The sequence below is a fragment of the Gastrolobium bilobum genome, unplaced genomic scaffold, assembly GCF_033153095.1.
Source record: "Gastrolobium bilobum isolate Gb01-03AN ecotype WA unplaced genomic scaffold, APGP_CSIRO_Gbil_v1 utg44656, whole genome shotgun sequence".
Classification (NCBI taxonomy): Eukaryota; Viridiplantae; Streptophyta; class Magnoliopsida; order Fabales; family Fabaceae; genus Gastrolobium; species Gastrolobium bilobum.
The window spans coordinates 149228-159033 of NW_026895603.1; the positions used below are offsets into that span (position 1 = coordinate 149228).

The window sequence follows — 9806 nt, forward strand, 5'->3', positions numbered from 1 at the left end:
GTGGTTCGACCTACAGTAGAGCCCAATAATTTCGAATTGAAGCCTGCATTAGTACAGTTGGTGCAGAAAGAACAGTTTGCTGGAACAAGTGCAGAGGATCCATACCTGCATATTGAGAACTTTTTGCTGTTAAGTGACACTGTGAAAATCAATGGAATGACCAGAGATGCCATTCTGTTGAGGCTCTTTACTCATTCACTGAAGGATGATGCCAGGAGATGGCTACAGTCATTACCACAAGGGAGCATTACAACTTGGGATGATCTGCAAACTAAGTTCTTGGCCAGATTCTTTTCAGCATCCAAGAGGGCAAAGTTGAAGGATGAGATCACAGGATTCAAGCAAAAGGAGTCAGAGTCTATCTATGAGGCCTGAGAGAGGTTCAAGACACTCTTGAGGAAATGTCCACAACATGGAATAGAAGTGTGGAATCAAGCAGCAATATTCCTCCAAGGGTTGACAACCAACACCAGGACATTGGTGAATGTCACAGCAGGTGGTTCATTGACAACCAAGACCCCTCAGGAAGCCCTTGACATCTTTGAGTCTCTAGCATCTCAGGAGTTTGACAATGCTCCGGTGAGTGACAGAAGGACATGAATTATCAAACTTGATGGCTATGATGCTTTATTAGCCATGAATGACCAGTTGCAGCAAGTTCAGAAACAACAACAATAACAACTAGATACTCTCACCAAGCAGCTTTCTTCTCAGAAGGTTGCTTCTGTGGACACTAATTCTGTGTGTGCCATTTGTGGGAAAAGCCATGTTACTGATGATTGTGACTATGGAGGGTCCGCTGAACAAGCAGAAGTAAATGGAGTATAGTATGACCACAACAACCAGAGGAACCTTAACAACCAGGGGCGAAATGTCTATGTGCCACCATGGAAGAACAAGAATCAACACCCGGGGTTCAGTTACAGTTCCAACCATCAGTTGAATCCTCCACTACATCCTCCACCACCACATTCATCACATCAAGGTGATGCTTCTGCATGGGAGAAAGCTTTTGCCCAGTTATCAAAGACTACTCAAGATTACATTCAGGGGTCAAATTCTTTCAGGGAAGAAACTTCTGCTTTCATGCAAGAGACCAAGACTGCATTCAGAAACCAGGAAGCATCTATCCAGAATTTGGAAACACAAATTGGCCAGTTGTCTAGACAGATAGCTGAGAGGCCACAGGGCAAGTTCCCTGGTGATACTATAGTGAATCCAAAGGAGCATTGCAAGTCCATAATAACAAGAAGTGGGCTTGTGCTTCAACCGGTGAACAAGAAAGTGGATGAGAAGAAAGTGGAAGAAAAGAAAAGTGAGGAGGAAGTTGTTGTTGAGAATTTTGTAGTTGAAGATAATGATAAAAAAGAGAAAGTTGAGGAAAAGAAGAAAGAAGAAGAGGTAGTGGTTGACAAGAGTTCTTCACCCCAGAAGTTGATGAAGTGGGAGAAGAAGAAGATGGCTAACAAGCAGGACCAGCCAATCAACCTATCTCCATATGCTAAAGTGCCTTACCCTCAACGGTTGAAGCAGGAAATCCAGAAGCAGCACTATGTAAGGTTTCTGGATATTTTCAAGAAGTTACAGATTAACATTCCATTTGCTGAGGCCTTGGAGAATATGTGTAAGAACCCGCACCGTTAATTAAGGAATTTAATTAATAAATTATGAGAAGATAGGAAATGATTTCATAATTGACCCTAATAATTATTATGAGGCTCTAATAATTATAGTAAGAGTAATAATGCTGAAAGTCGCTTTTCAGAAGAAAAGTGTAGATACCAGTTCTGCTAGTCGGTATAAATGCGTACCGAAAAAGTATCCCAGAAAATTATAATAAGTGCATGATAATTACTAGAATAATATGTAGAACTTGTAAAACGAGTTTCAAGTCCAAATAATGAGAACTGGTGCTAGAAACCGGTACTGGCTTTGAAAAGCGCGTACCGGAAATGTGCTCCGAAAATTATAAGAAAAATATGGTAATTCTTGGAAAATTAAGTAGGTTAAGAATCCAAAGTTTGGGATTAAAATGCTAAGCATAGCATTTAAAGCTAATACTGTGTGTTTTCCTTTAAATGGACTATAAATACAACTTTTGCACACTAACCTAGGCTGATACTCAGCCATTTGAACGTGACAGTTGGTGCCTTGGAGCTGCTGACCAGCCTCCTTCATGGCTTGCCTTGTTTCCTTTGAAACTCAACCAAGTTGTCACCTTTTCCTTTAGTTTCTTCACCAAAACACCTTGGGTGAATGGGAAATACTTGAGTGAGTGTGTTGTGAGCTTCATTCTGAGTTTGTGGCCTTGTGGTAAGGTGAAATTGCTGACCTTGGGGCTGTCTTGTGGAGTTTGGGCTTGTGTGACCTTGTTCTTGGCTTCTTGAGCTTCTAGAAGCCACCTTTTGGCACAAAGAACCTTGCTTGTATTGTCATTTTCGTGGTTGAGGAAAGTCAGAACCTTGGAGGCATATTGGAGAGCTCCAAGAGCCTTTACTTCTCTGTTTTGAGCCTTTGGTGAGTTGTACCAACCTTGATCATGTGTTTGATGAGTAAAAGAGGTGTCTTGGCATGTTTAATGAATTAAACAAGTAACCAACTGTCATATGAACCTAAGTCGACCTTAAGATGCATGTTTAAGCTTCTGGAAATGTTAAAAATGGAACCTTGGAAGGATATCTTCGCGAAATGCAGAAACTGCATTCTGTCGCGAAATATCCGGATATTTGACGTGGAATATCCAGATATTGATATCCGGATATGGGGATCTGGATATCCGGATATTGATATCCGGATATCACTCTGGTGATATCCGGATATTGGATATCCGGATATTTCCTGTGAGATATCCGAATATTGGATATCCGGATATGTCCCCGAGGAATATCCGAATATTCTGGGTTTGCGAGGAACAGTAGCGTACTGTTCATCCAGAACTGATCTATGGGTTTGTGGACCCTAGTTGAGGAAGTTGAACTTCTGTAATTATTTAATGCAAGTCAGAATCATATGATTAAGGGCTTATGGCTTGGTAAGAAGCCTTAAGACGTAAAACGTAATGGAAAGGCATTGTCTTAATATTGTATGCTTGCGGTGCATGTTATTGATATATTGTTGGTCCATAACAGATTGTGAATCTGCTGTGTTTGGACTTTGAGCTGTGGACTCTTGGCTTTGGGTGTTAGCTTGCAAGGTAAGCTTTCGTGTCCTCGGTTTAGCCATGTTGTGGTTTCACTATGTCCCATGGGGGTGTGGTTATATGCATGCTGTGTCACATGCTTTGAATATTTGAAATGCCGTTGAGCTTTATGTGTAATGGCTTGTAATATGCATGTGTTGTTTCATCTCGACGGTAAGCCTGAGTATGTGGCGTCATACGATATGGTGATCCGAGGTGAATGCAAGTGGCGTCTTACACTAATTGTGGGTAATAGACGTATACTTTTTCCTGCATTTCTCTGGCCAGTAAAATAAAATTGACACACATGACATGATTATCTGCTACATTGCACTGTTTTAGAAATGATATTGATGAACTCTTTTAAACTTATATTGCACATGTAAGTGAGCTTGGGGTGGAAGATCCTTGAGGACCCCTTGTCTTATTGAGATTTCTGGTTTAGAGATCTCACCCCACATTTGGAGAATGCCTATTTCAGGTTCAGGTAGTATGATGACTGATGCCTCTGGCGGCAGGAGGCCAGAGCTTAGCTGATTATGATATTTATGTTGTATTGCTGCCATGACTGGATTTGGATGTTGTTTATGTTTTCCGCTATTTATGATTATGTTGTTGTTGAGACTGATGTTGGGCTTGTTGCCTTATTTGAGTGAGCATGGGGATTGTCCATGACACTTTCTGTTAGTACTTTTAGATTGGAGTTGTATAACCTGCTAGTTGGTCCGGCCTACTTGTGGTAGTCCTGTGATTTCTAGAGACACACTTATATTATCTATGTTATGAGGTATTTCAGTTAGTTGTTTTATTGCAATTACATATAGGCGATGTTTTATTAATTGATTAATAAGCAAGTTGGTAATGTCTATGACTTCATAATTGAAAAGAAAAAGATATTCCGCATTTTAATTAAGCGCTCTTAATACGATAGTATGATAACATTACCGGATATATACGGGGTGTTACAATATGCCTCACTATGCCAAATTCATGAAAGATCTTCTGTCTAAGAAGAGGAAATTGAAGGATGGTGAGACAGTGGCCTTAACAGAAGAGTGTAGTGCCCTGATCCAGAAGAAGCTTCCACCAAAATTAAAAGATCCAGGAAGTTCCAGCATCCCTATTGCCATTGGAGATGTGGAAGTAGGGAAGGCACTCTGTGATTTGGGGGCCAGCATTAACTTGATGCCATTGATTGTATGTAGAGCTTTGGGAATCAACACCTTGAAGGATTACCAATCTTATTCTGCATCTTGCAGACAGATCTATCAAGAGACCGGAAGGTGTGGTTGAAGATGTTCTGGTTAAGGTGGATAAGTTCATTTTTCCAGTGGACTTTGTGATTCTAGATATGGAGGAAGAAGATACTGAAAGCCCTCTACTTTTAGGGAGGCCATTCTTAGCAACTGCTAGATCCCTGATTGATGTTGAACAAGGGAAGCTAATGCTAAGGGTGAATGAAGAGACAGTTACAATTGATGTGTTTGAATCCATTAAACATCCTGTTGATGTGGAGGATTGTTTCAGGATAGATATCATACAGGGGGTTGTGGAGGAAGTGAAAAGAGAAGAGGACCTGTTGTTAGAGGAAGACAAAAGTAAGGATGAGATGAGAGGGGAATTTTATCAGGAGGGACCAGTAGTTGAAGAGCTTGAAAAGAAGGTGGATGACATTCCTAAGGGAGCACCTAAGGTGGAACTGAAAGAACTACCTTCTAATCTGAAGTATGTGTTCCTTGAGGATGATCAAACATACCCAGCCATTATAAATGCACTCTTGTCTGAAGGGGAGGAAGTGAAGTTGGTTGAGGTACTCAAGAAGAACAAGACAGCTATGGGCTGGTCATTTTCAGATCTTAAGGGTATCAACCCTTCCTTCTGCACTCACAAGATATTGATGGAGGAAGAAGTCAAACCAGTAAGGCAACCACAAAGAAGACTTAATCCCACTCTGAAGGAGGTAGTAAGGAAAGAGGTGGTGAAGTTGCTTGATGCTGGGATGATTTATCCTATTTCAGATAGTGCATGGGTGAGTCCAGTTCAGACAGTGCCCAAGAAAGGAGGGATGACTGTGGTTAGGAATGAGAACAATGAACTGATCCCTACAAGAACAGTCACTGGCTGGAGGATGTGTGTTGACTACAGGAGACTCAATAAAGCAACCAGGAAGGACCATTTCCCTATTCCATTCCTGGACCAGATGCTGGAAAGATTGGCAGGACATGCTTTCTACTGTTTTCTGGATGGATACTCGGGCTACAACCAGATAGTTGTGGCTCCGGAAGATCAGGAGAAGACTGCATTCACTTGCCCCTATGGAATCTTTGCATACCGGAGGATGCCTTTTGGCCTATGCAATGCACCAGCAACTTTTCAAAGGTGCATGCTTTCCATATTCTCTGACATGGTAGAAAGGTGTATTGAGATTTTCATGGATGATTTTTCTGTGTTTGGTCCTACTTTTGATGCATGTTTAGAAAACTTGGACAATGTTTTGAAAAGATGCCAAGATTGCAATCTTGTGCTAAATTGGGAGAAATGTCACTTCATGGTGACAGAGGGTATTGTTTTGGGACACAAAGTGTCCAACAGAGGGATTGAAGTAGATAAGGCCAAGATCTCTGTTATTGAGAAACTACCCCCTCCCATAAATGTTAAAGGTGTGAGGAGTTTTCTAGGACATGCTGGTTTTTACCGTCGTTTTATTAAAGATTTTTCAAAAATTGCAAAACCATTGTGCAAGCTGTTAGGAAAAGATCAAGAATTTCTGTTTACTGATGACTGCTTGCATGCATTTAATGTGTTGAAAGACAAGTTGATCACTGCACCTATAATCATGGCACCTGATTTTTCATTACCATTTGAACTTATGTGTGATGCCAGTGATTATGCTGTGGGGGCAGTCTTAGGCCAAAAGGAAGGATAAACTATTGCATGTCATCTACTATGCCAGTAAAATTCTTAATAAAGCACAAAAGAATTATGCTACTACAGAGAAAGAGTTATTGGCAATAGTGTATGCATTTGACAAATTCAGGTCATATCTGCTAGGGTCCAAGGTTATTGTTTACACTGACCATGCAGCTTTGAAGTATTTGTTAACAAAGCAGGATGCTAAGCCCAGGTTACTCCGATGGATGTTACTTCTGCAAGAGTTTGAAGTAGAGATCAAAGACAAAAAGGGAGTGGAGAACTTGGTGGCTGATCACTTATCCAGGATCACAGAGACACATTTACAAGAGGGTCCAGAGGTGGTGATCAAGGAAGAGTTCCCTGATGAGAAAATACTGGCCATAAGCACTGTTTCCCAATTGGTGCATGATCAAGTCTTGTCTGTTGACACCCCACCATGGTTTGCTGATTTTTCTAACTACAGAGCTGCTGGAGCCATGCCAAAGGATTTCACTTACCAGCAGCGGAAGAAATTTCTGCATGATGTGAGGAGATACATCTGGGATGAACCATACCTCTTCTATAGATGTTCAGATGGAGTAATCAGAAGATGCATTCCAGAAGAGGAGCAAAAGAGTGTCTTATGGCACTGTCATGGTTCAGCCTATGGTGGCCACTTTGCAGGTGAGAGAACAGCAGCCAAGGTTTTGATGAGTGGTTTTTACTGGCCCACATTGTACAAGGATGCCAGAAAGTATGTGGAAGCATGTGACAACTGCCAGAGAACTGGGAACATCTCCAGGAGACATGAGATGCCTTTGAATAATATACTGGAGGTGGAGATCTTTGATGTCTGGGGTATGGATTTCATGGGACCTTTTCCCTCTTCCTACTCTAACAAGTATATCCTGGTGGCAGTTGATTATGTGTCGAAGTGGGTTGAAGCCATAGCCACACAAACAAATGATGCTCGGGTTGTGATAGCATTCCTAAAGAAGAACATATTTGTGAGATTTGGAGTTCCAAGAGCCATAATAAGTGATGGGGGAACCCATTTTGATAACAGGTTTGTTGAAGCTGTTCTTGCCAAGTATGGAGTGAGGCACAAAATAAGTACTCCGTACCACCCTCAGACTTGTGGTCAGGTTGAGATTTCCAACAGGGAACTTAAAAGAATATTGGAGAAAACTGTTGGGAATGCTAGGACTCAATGGTCCAAGAAACTTGATGACACCTTGTGGGCATATAGGACAGCATTCAAGACTCCTATTGGAATGTCTCCATTTCAGTTGTTGTTTGGGAAAGCATGTCATTTGCCTGTTGGATTGGAGCATAGAGCATTATGGGCTGTCAAGTTCTTAAACTTTGACTCCAAGGCAGCAGGTGAGAAAAGACTACTGCAATTGGATGAACTGGATGAATTCTGTCTGTCTGCTTATGAGAGTGCCAGCCTATACAAGGAGAAGACCAAGCTATGGCATGACAGGAAGATCACACCCAGGGATTTCAAGGTGGGAGATCAAGTGTTGTTATTCAACTCCAGGTTGAAATTGTTTCCAGGGAAGCTGAAGTCCAGATGGTCTGGACCATTTGTAGTTAAGAGCATGAAGCCTTATGGAGCGGTGGAGATTTGTGCTTAGGATTTTGACCAGAGTTTTACTGTAAATGGTCAGAGATTGAAACTTTACATAGGATGTGCTGTGGACAGGCAACTGATTTCAGTTGCCCTGTTAGAGGTAAACTAGATCATACCCGTCAGGCTCGCGACGTTAAACACGCGCTGAGTGGGAGGCAACCCACTGTATCAGGTATGTAACATTCATGTTAATACCAATTAAAAAAAAAAAAAAAAAAAAAGAGAAGGGGGAAGAATTTTGATAAGTGATGGGCGCTAAAACATCCATTATGGACGTTTTAGCGTTCTAAGAGTTGCATCACGATGAAACTCTCTGGCCATGAGCGCTAAAACATTCATACTGACCGTTTTAGCGTTCACCCAATGCATCAGTTGCAAGCACTCTGGCCCAGAGCGCTAAAACGTCCTTTGTGACCGTTTTAGCGCGGTGCTGCACACAACGTGTGCACATTTTTCTGGTCCTGGGCGCTAAAATGTTGGTTTTACACGTTTTAGCGCCCCGTCACTTATGCAGATATACACGGTTTCCCTCACTTCTCCCTCACTCTCTTTTAGCAGTCTAGTCAACATATTTTCTTTTCTCCTCACACTTGCGAATTTTCCTGGATTTGCATCTTACATTCCCTTCTTCTCATTACAATCACGGTATGTATTTCATCTCTTCTCTTTTCATCGTTTTGTAATTCTTTTCATTTCTTTTTTTTTATCATTTAGGTTCTATATATATTGATTCATGAACAACATCTGTCATTATATGTTTTTTCTTTGTTAAATGTATGTGGATATTTGTGGGATGCTGCTGAATGTTTATTGTTTTGGGGATGAGGGAGCTCCCCAATACGTATGACACACACACACACACACACACACACACACACACACACATACACACACACACAAGGTGTTCGACAGAATGCCTGACCCAGAAAAGCCAGGACGCTAAAACGCTGGTCACCCAACGTTTTAGCGCTAGGCCAGTTTCATATACGTTTAAGGCCAGGACGCTAAAACGTTCAGTGTTGCGCCCAGGCCCTGATGCATAGATGTTTTTGATTGCTGAAGTTTAGCATTGTAGAGGTGTTTACTAACATGATTTTGGATCCAATTCCATCATTACTTCAATTCTAAATCTGGGAATTGGATCCCCTACTTTTCCATGCTATACTGACTTATCTCTTTTGATTTTTCAGGATCATGTCTACACCTCCACCTAAGAAGACCGGAAAGAAGAGGTCTAGGGTGTCTCAGGCATCTGAGCCTACACCACCTCCACCTACATATGATGCCCATTTCTGGAAGAGTGCGGAGCATGAGGCCCGTTACACTGCCAAGACCTCTTCCAGGCCATTTGTCCGGGAAAGGAAGTTTGTCCTGGACAAGGATGAGTACCCAGAGTTCCAGTCCCAGCTGCAAACTAGGGAATGGGTGACCTTTGGTGATATCCTCGTCGACAGCAGCCCGACCATAGCACGAGAATTCTATGCCAATGCCTACAATGGTGATGAGGGTAGTAAGAGGACTTTTGTTAGTTGAGTGAGAGGCAAGCAAGTCAAATATGATGCCCACACTATTCAGAAGCTTCTGAAGATCCGGCATTGTGATTACCTTCACAACCAATGCTGCCAGTTCAAGAGAAATTGGCAGAAAATTGACATTCCACCCAGGAGACGGGACCCAGAATTTGAGACTTGGACCAAAATGGGGGAAGCTGAGCCTGTATTGCACACCATAGCCAAGCCCAGTGAGAAATGGGAAACGACCAAGGATAAGGTGAATCATAAATTGCTTTGGTTGAGGCAGCTGAATGGGGAAGCTAGAGTCTGGTTCCATTTTGTAGTCTCAAATGTTATGCCCTCCTCCAACCAAGCGGAGGTAATTCTGATGAGAGTTGTCTTGATTCACACTATTATGACCAAAGGGAAAGTGGAGCTTCCCATCCTTCTTCAGGACAACATATATGATATGGCTCACTCTGATAGCAGTTCTGCTGCTTTGGGTCACTGTTCTCTGATCCAGCTTCTGTGCCAGAAAGTTGGTGTGGATGTTACTGATAATGGGGTGCCAGTCAAATTGCAACCCACAATTGATGCCAAGATGATC

At 42.0% G+C, this 9806-nt stretch overlaps 1 non-coding gene across 1 annotated transcript; it reads right to left on the minus strand.

Moving 5' to 3' along the window:
- Window positions 1-312: 312 nt before the first annotated feature.
- LOC133283807 (small nucleolar RNA R71) lies at window positions 313-419 on the minus strand. The gene has a single exon (XR_009747829.1). It is a non-coding gene; the product is annotated as a small nucleolar RNA R71 (small nucleolar RNA).
- Window positions 420-9806: the final 9387 nt, after the last annotated feature.